This window comes from Cucurbita pepo, chromosome 9 (assembly GCF_057944985.1).
Source record: "Cucurbita pepo subsp. pepo isolate OVF chromosome 9, ASM5794498v1, whole genome shotgun sequence".
Taxonomy (NCBI): Eukaryota; Viridiplantae; Streptophyta; class Magnoliopsida; order Cucurbitales; family Cucurbitaceae; genus Cucurbita; species Cucurbita pepo.
In genome coordinates, this window is record NC_141806.1 from 6,670,111 (window position 1) to 6,683,338 (window position 13,228).

A 13,228-nucleotide genomic window follows, 5' to 3' on the forward strand; every position below is an offset into this window, starting at 1 on the left:
CCTACAAATCTAACATTAGAAGATATAGAAATTGCAATTTAAAATAGAATGGGAATGAATCGAAAAAGAGTATGGAAATGGAGAAAGAGGCAGGAGGAAATTGGAAAAATAGAAATTGACGGGTCAAAGAGAAAGTCAATAAAGAAGACACCAACAGGTGATCGATAGAGAGCAAGATTAGAGAAAATTGAACGATCAGCAATCTGGTGTTGAGAAACAATCATTGGTTGTGGGCTATAGAGACGCAAGGCAAAGGCTTCAGAATTAGAGCGATGGCTCTATTATGAGAAAAGGGCAAGAGTGAGGAAGAAGAGGGCAGAAACTTGAGAATGCAAACTCTGTGGTGTATTTGCGACGAAGAAAGGAAGAGAGGGACGGAGATGGAGTGGTGTCTGCGTCTTGTGGACTGGTTTGCTATTGAGAAAATGAGTACGAGTAAGAATATCTCGAACATATTTTGCAATTGGAGTTTGCCCTGGTGACTCCAAAAGAGTAGTAGACAGAGCTGGTTGAGAAGTAGTCAACGCCATAGCAAGTGGTGAAGTTCCAATAGACGGAGAGGAATTGACGAAGACGATGTTGAAGCCCAAAGAGTTGTCCAAATGGATAAAGGAGCCAATTTTGGTGAGGAGGCTGGCTGCGATTTGGTTGGCGAAGAGGCCAGCACGGCGCCCGGATCCCAAAGGTAAATCTTTGCTGAAGGTCAGTACTTGAGATTTCGTATATTTTTTATGAGAAAGCTTATGAGGATCCTGAGGTTAGGGTTTCTATAAAGGATGAAGGACCGATTGGAAAGAAAATGAAAGAGGCTATGTTGGTTAGGGAGAAACCAGTTGTGTTGGAGAAGGTGATGTTGTATGCACAGAGTATGGCGAAGGGTTGACCTGCAAAGGATGATTTAGAGGTCAAAAGGGTGGAGCCGAAGAGTAATCAATCGGCTCCGCCTATGTCCGCCATGGAGACTACCACTACAGCATCAAAGCCAGTAGTTTTGGTGGAGAAGAAGATGGTAGAGAATTTAAAAGCCATTGAAAATAAAGATTCAGGGTTCGTAAACTGAAAGGCTCTTGTACCATGAGAATATTTGTTAAAATCACCACACCTAATTCGTTTAAAAGTTCTATGTTTATTATCATTTTGAGAATCAAATAAATTACAAAGATATGGAAAAATCAACAAATGGATACAAGATATTTGACTATAATAAAGTATCAAATATGATATATAGTCAACTATAATTCAATACTAACTATCCTTAACTGTAATACCCGAAGAAAGAGAAATAGAAATAGAAAAAAAAAAAAAAAAAAGGGAAAAGTCGAGAGGGGCAAATAGGTAAATTTGCCCCTCCAACCACCTAAGGGGTCCAAACGAAACCCCATCCATAATCCTGCAAAAGAGAGATAGTGAGAGAAAGGGGTAGAGAGAACCTAGAGAGAGGAGAAAGGATGAACCGCCGGAAGACTCACCGAAAACTACCGTCGGAGTCTATTCTGGTGAAGATCATGATGCAAGGAGGTGAAGATCATGCAGAGAGACTTTCTTGGAAGGGAAAAGAGAATGTGGGTGGCTGGAGTCCTATTTTTCATCAAGAAGTCGGAAAACCCGCAAGGTAAGGATCTTGAACGTTTCCCCAAATCTATGGTTTTCCTTTGCGAATCAAGATCTGAAATCTTGATATATTCATCTAGGAACAACTCTACGCATGATCTGTGAAGAAGTTTGGCCAGACCTCAACCCGAAGGCGGAGATCCGAGAGTCGTCCGAGAACGGTGAGCGAAATTCTGACCTTCTTAACTCGTCTGGTAGTTAATCAAAAATTACGAAAAAAATACGAGGACGTAGCCAGTAACACGATCTAAAACTTTGTCGAAGGAATCATGTCGATCCGATCTACGGATCGAAAGATATGAAAATCGGAAAAGAAGGTTGTGTTTCGATTTTCAGAGGGTGGAGAAGAAAGAAGAAAAAAAAAAGAAAAAAAAAAAAGAAAGGAGTCGGCCGGCGAGCGGCGGACGGCGGTGACAGGCGCCGGACAGCTGCGACAGGCGCCGGACGGCTGCGACAGGCGCCGGACAAGCGTCGACCATCGGCTGGAGCAACCCAGATCCAGCGAGGCGTCGACACGTGTTGCCTGTAAGCCGGGCCGAACTGCGACGCGAGCCGAGCCGACCGGACCGGCCGACTCGCAGCTACGCGGAGGCGGGTGCGCGTGGCAGGCGCACGTGCAGCCTGCGACTGGCGCCTTCCCGCGCGCGTGAGCGCGCGTGGAACGGCCAATTTTGCCCGGTTGCTTTCTATTTGCCCGATTTTTGTCCCGGTTCCAGTTCTAATACTGTTCTTACGTGAATAGGGACCTAATTTAAAGAAATCAGTACTTTTGGACACCTCACGGGCAAAGAAATGCTAGCAAAAAGAGCACGCGTCAACCAGGTAAGTCACCACCCAGTATTTAGGAAGAAATACTTGTAGGGTTCGCTTGGATTGTATGTATGCATGTTAGTAATTTTACCTTAAATTAGCTCTCCATGAATGAAATTAATCAGATGGATTGTTATGATATGTTGGGTGAATTATCTGAGTGTTGCTTGTATGCCTTAAGCTTCCATTGTACGTATGCATGCGCTTAATTTAGGTTGGAATTGTGTATTCCGTGTTCCGGGTGCTCGATGGATGAATTCGCCCCATTGAGCGCGAACTTCGTGTTTTGGGTCTGGATGGAGGCCATCGCCTCGTTGAGCCGGCGTGCCTAGTTTGCATGAATATTAGGATGTTAGAAGACGGTTGCATGCACACCCCGTTATTTTCTAGTACCCATTTCTATGATAAGCTTAGAGAATTACTGTTAGGAGCGATATGTCGCTCCAGCCAGACTTAATTTTCCCCTAGGAACTTAGCGGTTAACCATGGCAAGAAAGTACCTAGGAGTGTTCATAGATTGCTAGCGTGAGAACGGTATCTATAGCTTCGTGGGAGGACCAAGGGTCTCTGATCAGTCCTTACTGCTCTTAGCCATTTCACATGGGAAATGTGTCCCCACGTCGTACAGCCCATTAGCTGCATGGGAACGGGTTGGGTCGCGCCCCCCCATAGGAGGACTATATGGGCGTAGGGGTATTCAGCACCCCCTAGGTTAGATACCATGTAGTCCTAGATAGCCATGTAGAGGTAGCGCCTCATAGAGAGATACCGACCATATCAGCTTGGCATAAGGAACCTCTAGGTGACTAATGAAAGGACGATGAACTGGTGAAACCCAAGGGGCAAGCCCCAAGAGACTAAGGTTAGAACCCGATGTCCTAGAACTGAGTTTCTGTTAAATTAAGATGCGAAGAGAGCCTACAAGTAGGTGGCTTACTGAGTATAATTTTTATACTCATCCCGTTCTCCTTTATTTTTCTCAGGTGTTCGCTGGCTGCTGGTCGAGGTAGAGGAGCGTTTGAGAGCTGTACAGTCACAGAGGGGGTCGTTCCGGAGCGTCAGTCCCTTTTCGGTCTTTTGGAGTTTTTTGTATTTCATTTTATATTTGCATTTTCTTTTGTAATAATTAACAAACAAAATTTCTCTCTTTTGTTTTAATTCAAAGTATTTTTATCCTTTTACTTTGCATTTCTTTTCTTTTATTTTCTTTTTGTTTGTTTTCGATTTCATCTTTTTAGTCACGATTCGGTTTTTCGAAGCCTCGAAAATCGGGTCGTGCCATTAACACTACTAACATATAGGTTCCCCTACCACAGTCCCTCTTTACCTTATATAACATATGTCACATATTCATGCTTCGTAGATACATGACCGACTTAATGCACATTCCAGACCATAAACCTTTCCAGATAGACAAGGACCAAAGTTATTTCGAGATTAAAACGCTTTCGAGGACAATTTTTTTTAGAGGTATATGATGTAACAACCATAAAAATAATAATAATAATAATAATAATAATAAAATAAAAAATAAGAAAAAAATTGTAAGGGGTTTTTTACTTTCCATTAACCTCTCACAACTTCTCCCTAAAATACTTCCCCTAAAATACTTCTCCTACCAAGTATGAGTAATTCCTTCCTTAACAAACAAACAGAAAACCAAAAGGTTTAGTTCTCTTAGAAGGAGAGACGTTCTTAAGGAAGTCATTATTCATATTTTAATCTTCTTTTTATTTTATTGAAAGGTATTAATTTGGTTATAATTATTTAGATCTTTGTTGGAAATTAAATACCATAACAATTAAAGTGTTGGAGGCGCAACCATTTTAGAAAAGAAAAAGTAAGAATCCATTAAAATTGGTAAAAAAAAAACATAAAAAATAAAAAATAAAGAAAAAAATAAAAAATGCTTAAACTGTTTTTAAATTGTTGTAGGAAAATAATATTATAACAAACAATATTGGGATTGTATGTCCTCAACATCATTAAATAATATTGACATATTTTTTTATTTTAAGTTTTACTACCAAACTCAATTTAAAAACACTGAAAATATGAGATTCGATTTTTTCAGAGACAATTAAGTGAATATTCAAAATAGCTGAAGTCTCGACATAATTGAGAATGAATTCGAAGGACAAAAGCAAGCAAATTTGGAGATTGATAGAACTTTGGCTAAGACCAACCAAGTTGTCTTACTATCGGCTCGGTTGGAGGACTTGCCTCATTTATGATGACACGTGCCTAGTGGCATTTGCACGTGTCATTTATGCTTTATGTTATGTGATGATATAATGATGTTGTATGATAATGTGACGATGCTATATGATGATGTTGTTATATAATAGTGTGATGTTGTTATATGATGATATGATGATGTATATGATGATATGAGATGATGACATGACGATGATATGATGCATGATAACATGATGATGACATGACTTAATATGATGATATTCCATATTAAGATGATGTGCATGTATTAAATACCATGATGCATTATGACGATGACTTTTCTAAGATACAACACTAATTGATGTTAATGATGATGAACGTATGAAGGCCAATGCATGCATGTTACCTATGGTGATGTATGAATAATGTATAGGGTTGTGTCATAAGAATGATTTAAAGATGAAAATCATAGGGACCTCATGTATATTGTGTGTTCACCGACGCGTACACTATGTTGACGATGATAACGATCATGCCTTGCATGATACTCGGGGGGGTGTGCTAACCTCTAGACGTCCGACTACGGACAATAGCCCAACTCTGATGGTTCCAGGGGGTGCAAGCTACCTGTGGATTAACACTCGCACGTGTGGATCATGTGTAGGGAAGTACTACACATCCAATTCTGTCTGGACTGGAGGCCACCTCCATGATGATTTTAACAATAGGTCCCCAATCATAGTAGCATGTGTTTGCATTCCTTGACCCCAATAGTGGGGTCACTTACGAAGTATTTCTTAAAATACCCCAAGTCGTGTGCTACTTCTATTTCAGGTAAATGCAAGACACCCTTATACGGTTGTTGAGGGCATAGCAAGTAAAGACCGTGACACATGCACAGGACAATGGTATTTCATTTTTTAGACTTTAGATTAGTATAAGGTATTTTTAATTTTAATGTTTTATTTAATTTTGTTATGTTGTTTTAAATTTCAAACATGTAAGTCAATGGAAGTGTTTTATGATGAAGTTTTAAATGTTTATTCTCGCACAAGAGAATATGTTACATTGATGGTAGTGACTTTAGGCTAATAGAAATCTAGGGTCATTACACTTTAGGCATGTATTTCAACGGTCGATTCTTACAAAATATAAAACCACGTCTATTTGATTCGAAAGCGTTTGACCGGTGAATTTGCACAAGAGCAATTTTGACTTCCTCAGCCTTGAAAGGTTGCTATATTTCATAACTTACTAACAAATATTATATAAATCTACGTCTCAAGTTAAAATGATTTTTATTAGGCATAAATTGACCAATAAAAATATAATACATGTGCTATTTAAAAAAACAAAAATAATAAAATATTCTTATGTTGGGTAGGATACAATTATATACCCATTAATTTATTTTATTTTTATTTAATTTTATAATTATTTTTAATTCTCGAGAAACATAAATTTATTTTATTTTTTTTAATTTCATAATAATTTTATTTTATTTTATTTCATAATTTTATTTTATGAGTCTTTTTTATTCTGGAGAAACATAAATTTATTTTATTTTTATTTAAGATCATCTATATTCTACACCAGAAATCTAAGACTCAACTACTTGCCAATATTCTTTAGAGCGAAGAAATTTCTCCATTAACATGCTCTAATGATCGTAGTGACCAACAAATTTTGAATTACTGGTTGAACAAAGTTGCCTTCGGTAGTCATCTTTGGCTGCAGCTGGAAGAGACCAGGCGCTCTGATGCTAAATGATAAATTTAATGTAGCATTAGAAGATAAGTTTGCAAAGGAATGAAATTAAGTCCTTTATTAGGTGAAAAAAACACTATATTTATGAGGCCTACAATGATTGATAGAAGAGAAAAACAAAATCCTCACCCAAAACAGAATATCATGCAAAAGATGGGCAAAAGACCACAGTAATGACCAGATATTCATAATTACTAAAACCTAAAAATAGCAACTAAAACTTTTAGAATAAACTAATATGGCTTGTACTTTTAACTCTCCAGTGATGAGGACAAACGAGTGTGCCGTTTTATAACTTAGGGCATCTCTGACTACGTTTGCCTTTCCAGGGTGGTACTGGATATTTATATCGTAGTCCTCATTAATTCCAACCAACGAAATTTTTTTTGGGTGAAGAAGTATTTTAGGCTATTGGTGGTCCGTGTAAATTTGGGTCTTTTCTCCATACAGGGAGTGTCACCATATCTATATTGCGAATACTACTGCGGCCGATTCTAGGTTGTGCGTAGGATAGTTTTTCTCATATTCTTTCAATTGGCGTGATGCATAAGCAACAACCTTACAATGTTGCATCAACACGCACCCTAATCTTTTTTTAGATGCATCGTTGTAGATTACGTATCCCTCCGAGCTTTATGATCACATGAGCATTGGAGTTGACACTAGTCTTTATTTTAGGTCTTGGAAGCTGGCCTCATATGCGTCATTGCATATAAAAGGTATGTCCTTCCTTGTAAAATGTGTAAGAGGCGAGGCTATTCTAGTGAAGTCTCGGACAAATTTTCGATAGTAGCCTGCTAACCCCAGGAAGCTTCATACCTCTGTAACCGTAGTTGGATGTTCCCATTTAGTGACGACTTCTATCATAGTGGAGTCACTTAAATCCCATTTTTAGACACTACGTGTTCTAAGATTGGGACTTTTCGTAGCCAAAATGCACATTTGGAAAATTTGGCGTACAACTTGTTCCACCTTAAGATAGTTAAGACTTTTCGGAGGTGTTCCTAGTGTTCTTGATCCGTTTTCAAGTATATTAGAATGTTGTTTATAAACATCATAACAAACATGTTTAGACATTCCTTGAATACATGGTTTATTAATTTCATGAACACGACTGGTGCGTTGGTGAGGCCAAATTACATCACTACAAACTCGTAGTGGCCATATCTTGTTCAAAGGTTGTTTTCGATACATCTCATTCCTTAATCTTAATCTGATGATAGCTTGATCGAAGGTCTATCTTGGAAAATACTGTCGCCTCTCGGAGCTAGTAGAATAAATCCTCGATGCGAGGGAGTGGGTAGTTGTTCTTTATTGTTCTCTTGTTTTACTTCCTATAGTTAATACATAGGCGCTTGTTCTCTTGTTTTACTCCCTATAGTTAATACATAGGCGCATGGACATGTCTTTCTTTTTCACAAGCAACACCAGCACACACCAACAAGATAAACTAGGTCGAATTAAACCCTTTTATAGTAGATCTTGTAGTTGTAAATTTAGTTCCTTTAATTTCGTTGGAGCCATGTGGTATAGTGCTTTAGAGATAGGTCTAGTTCCTGGTTTGAGTTCTATCCGATGTCTACAGCTCGTGAAGGAGAAACTCCTGGTAAATCCTCTAGGAAGACACTTGAGAATTCGTTTACTATGGATGTCGTATCCATTGTTTTCTCTTTTCCTTTTACGTCCACTGCGCATGTTAGTATAGCCCATCATCCTTGTTGTACCAAGCGTTTGGCTTTCATCATCGACACTATCTTTGGGGTGACTCTCGTGCAGGTTCCTTTCAACTTAAAGTTTGGTCTAGTTGGTGGCGAAAAAACCACTTTCTTCTTGTGGTAATCTATACTTGCATAGTTCTCCGCTAACCAAAATATTCCTAATATGACATCAAAATCTGTCATACTCACTACTTTCAAGTCTACGCTTATGATTTGTCCAGCCATTATTACTTGTCCGTCTTTTATCCTATTCTCAGTAACTAGATCTACTCCCACTAGGGTACTAACATATAATACATGCAATAAGGGTTCTACTGTGAATTCTCTTTGACTAACAAAAGGCATGGATATAAAGGAATGCGTAGAACTAGAATCAAATAACGTTAATATGTAGTGACTTAGTATAGATAGCGTACCTGTCACCATGGTGTCAAATGTTCCAGCATCCCCACTGGTGGATGCATACTCCTTTGCTTGCAAGCGGGTTGGCACAGTTCGCTCGCCACTTCCTAAACCTCTAGGTGGTTCTATTGGACTCTTGGTACCCTTCCCAATATAGTATTTGGTCGTTTGATGTTCACGACCACATCTGAGCATATCCTTGAGCCAGCCATACATTTACCTCAGTGTTGTTTTCCGCATTAGTGGCATCGAAGCTTCTCATGTTTCTGACCCCTCTCTTTATCCCTGGCATCTGTGTAAATGTTGGGCAGGACGCCTATCAGCGTATAAAGGCCTTCGCGTTGATGGTCGATAGTCTGTCCCTCTAGGCTCATATGATCGCTTCCTTCCGATAATGACCGCTGGTTCTCGATGTCTTTCCTCTTGAGACTTTTTCAGGGATTTTTGCCATTCTTAGTGCCTCCTCATACATCTTTGGGTTTATGGCTTCCACCATGTGGCAGACCTACAAGGCTAGGCCCAAAAAAAAAAAAAAAAAATTATATGTCATCTTTTGTTCATTATCCATCAATGTCGGTGTAAACCTTTTTAATCTCATAAGTTCTCTGTCATATTTGTCCACTGAGTGTCCACCCTGAGTCAGATTGATGAATTTCTACTGTTTCTTAAGACACACCACTTTGGGATAATACTTCTTTAGGAAAGCCTCCTTAAATTGATCTCACGCCATGATTCCCCCTCTTGGATTAATATTATCCTAATTGTCCGTCCACCATACTTACGCGTTCTTTTGCAGCATAAATGACGCACCAGGTACCTTCTGGTTGTTCAGACATTCCATTGACATAAATATGATTTCCATGGACGAAATCCACATCTAAACTTCTGTTGGATCTCTCGTAGTACTAGTGAATGGGTGCGAATCATACCGCTTGAAGTCTCGTAGCCAGTTCGCTACTCTAGTAGATTGCAAGTGTTGGATTGTTGGGTGATCATTATGGCATGCATCATGACCTAAAACGACTCCCGCATCAAACTAGTAATAGAGTCTATTCCAGTCACTGGTGCTGCTAGAGGTGGTGCAGCTTGTGGCGGTACAACTTGAGGCAATGCAGCTGCATCCTTCCTAGTTACTAATCCTTCTCGAGGTGAGCTCTCTTTAGCCTCACCTCTTCCTCTACATCTAATAGGGGGTCCTCCCCTTCCTTTTCTTCATCTTCCACATCCTCTAGGTGACATGGTTCTAAAAACCAAGATAATTCTATTTAAGTCTATCATTTACTAACAATACAATATCATAGTACACATAAAAAATTCATACAACATTGCAAGCATATAATAGCGAAATTAAATCAAGCATCATGCTGCAATATATAATATAATTAAAGCTCGTCAATTTTCATGCTACATAACATTTAAAACATAGAGCCAATCACAATAAATATCATCATGACATTTTCCTTTTTTAATCTCATGCATTGTGTATATAATGGTGACAGAGCATCAATGATTGAACCATGGAACACATCAAGTCTACAAGATCTACGTTGTAGGCTAGTCTAGGTGTGTGAACTGCCTGGGATCTAGCTCGCACGTGTGAGTTGTGTGTAGGGAAGTACTACACATCCATTGTTGTCTAAATTGGAGGACACCCCATGACCGTTTTAACGATAGGTCCTAGATGATTAGTTAGACATGTTTGCATTCTTTGACCCCATCAGTGGGGTCACTTACTTAGTATTTCTTAAAATACTCGAGTCATGTGCTATTTCTACTTTAGGTAAAGGCAAGACACCCATGTACCGTTGACGACGACATTGCAATCAGAGACCATGCCACATGCATAGGATAGTAATATTTTCTTTTCTTAGACTTTGACTAGTATAGGATGTTTTTCATTAGAATTTTTACTTGCTTTATTTATTATTGTTCTTATCTAGTTTTAAATATGTTTTCAAACTCGTAAGTCCATGACAGTGTTTTAAGTTGAAGTAATGTTTTAAGATAAAGATTATGTTTCACGATGATGTTTTAAATGTTTCTTCCACACAAGAGCATAGACTATGATGATGGTAGTGACTTTAGGTTAGTAAAAATCTAGGGCTATTACATGTGATGTGCTGATGATGTGATTTATGTTATGGTGTAATACGTTCGGCGATGTAATACATGATGAGACATGCATTATGATATGATGTGATATGTCTATGATATGATATTTCTATGATATAATATGTTGAAGGACATGTTATGTGCATGGTACGACATAATATGATGTATGATAGGAATGATACAGTATTCAACCCCGATACATGTCTTAAAGACAATGTTGAAAAATGATATGATATGAAGGAAAATGGAAGGAGTTTTTTAGATGCATCAGGGAATGTCTCCTTTTACGATGGTACAAATGCGTACGTCATGAGACAAGAAAATGATCATTATTTCTAACATAATGTTGCGATGATCATGATCATGCCTCGCAAGACACTCGGGATTTGCTGACCTCCGGACGTCTGGCTATGGACAACCAGCTCGACTATGATGGGTCTAGGGGGCGTGCGAATCGCCTGAAGACTCACACTTGCACGCACATCCAATTTTATCCAGACTGGAAGCCACCCCTACGATGGTTTTAATGATAGGTCCCTAAGCATGAGTTGCATGTGTTTGCATTCCGTGACCCTAATAGTGGAGTCACTTATTGAGTATTTCCTAAAATACTCAAGTCGTGTGCCACTTCTATTACAGGTAAAGACAAGACACCCCTGTAGAGCTGACGACGACATCACAAGTAAAGACCATGGCACATGCATAGGATAACGGTATTTCATTTCTTAGACTTTAGGTTAGTACACGGTGTTTTTACTTTTAATGTTTATTTTTTCTATTCAATATGTGGTTATGTTGTTTTAAATATATTTTCAAACACGCAAGTCCATGACAGTGTTTTATGATAAAGTTTTAAAGATTTATTTCCGCATAAGAGAGTAAATTGTGATGACGATAGCGACTTTAGGTTAGTAGACATCTAGGGTTGTTACAGTTGGTATCAGAATTCTAGGTTATAGATTCTATAGACTAGCGTACGAGATAGGCTTGACATGTTCCATGGTCCCACATCTTATGCCCCCCGATCATCATCACATATGTCATGGATAAGATAAGAAAAGGAAATGTTGTTGATTTCATATGTTGTTACTGCTTGGTCATTATCAACTATAACTCCTAATTAAATTTTGACACCATTGACTGTATTATTGTTGACTTAGTTATATGTTTATTTTAATACAGAATTGGTATGATTTACCCAGCATGGAATATGAATGTTAATTAATATATTGATAGTGTTTAGATTAGTAAGGTTTGTACCATGAATGGAGCTAGAGTTTAGTATTTTATGTCAGATGTCTTGAACATAGTTAAAATACGCAGTGTTATGACCATAGAGATGGGAAAAATGTATCAACATATACTGACGATTAAATAGATTCAAAAGAAAACGAACAAAAAAATTTGATAGATGACAGCATCTTATAGTCTGCTACAGATATTAAAAGTGGTAGTGTCGAAAGGAAATTTCGTCACTATGAAGTATGTAAATATGAAATTTAAGTATGGGTGAAAAAAAAAAAAAAAAAAAGCTAAAACAGTAAAAGTTGAAACATTGTATACCTAAACTCATTTATGAATGACATAAATGACTTTAATGTGAGCTAAGCTCAGGAAGTTGTGAGATGTAGAAAACCACCCTGCCTAACATTAATTGAAAATTTTTAAAGTTACAATGGAGCCACATTGTGGATGAGATATTATGATCATGGTCAAAGTTTTATAAATATTTATAAACATGGATTGGAGTTTGAGATTTTTAAGATATCTTAAATTTAGGAATGATTTAAGAGTGATTTGGGAAGAGTCACAATGATTTAAGAGTGATTTGGTTGTGTTGCCTTTTCATATAACGAATGAAAAAATGTTAAAATGAGACCTTGAAGACGTATGGACAAAAAAGTGCATCATTGGACCTTTAGCTAGGCTTAAAAAAAATTGACTTGGAGGACAATGTAATGAAGGAAACTGATTAAACTATTGATCTTGTTGTCCGAAGAAAGCAAGTAATCTAGAAAAAAGTGAGAAAATTGAAATTGAGGTAAGTATTTAAGTTCTCCAACATTAATGTCCACATGAATGTTGATTTCAATGCGCCTAAACCACAATCATACTAAATGGATTCTATTTTTCATGAAATTTTAGGAGAAGACTCAATATGATATGATAAGGTTATGTATGAAATTTGATAATAATTAGATTATGATAAAAGGCTAAACCAAGGGTACGTGTAAAATGACTAAAATTCCCCTATAATTATATATAGCTGGCTTAGGAGTAAAGTGACCCCTAAATGACATTTAATTGAATGAGACTTATGTTACATGGCCATTAAAATATGTTGAGGATTTAAACCAAGATTTGCAGTGGTAAATAACCAAAATATCCCTATAAGAATTCTAAGATGTTTTCAAGATCTTAAATACTCAAAATACTACGAAAATTTATGAGACTCGTTTACAATATAAGGGTAAGTATGAAAGATTTTAAGGAGATTATAACAACTTAGGGATATGAGCTAAGAGAGAAAGTATGTAACTACCCCTCAAGACACTTGATAAGAAATCAAGGTTTTTATGAGTACCAAGTGACAAGATACATAGGAAAGATTTATGCATGTAGAAAAATAT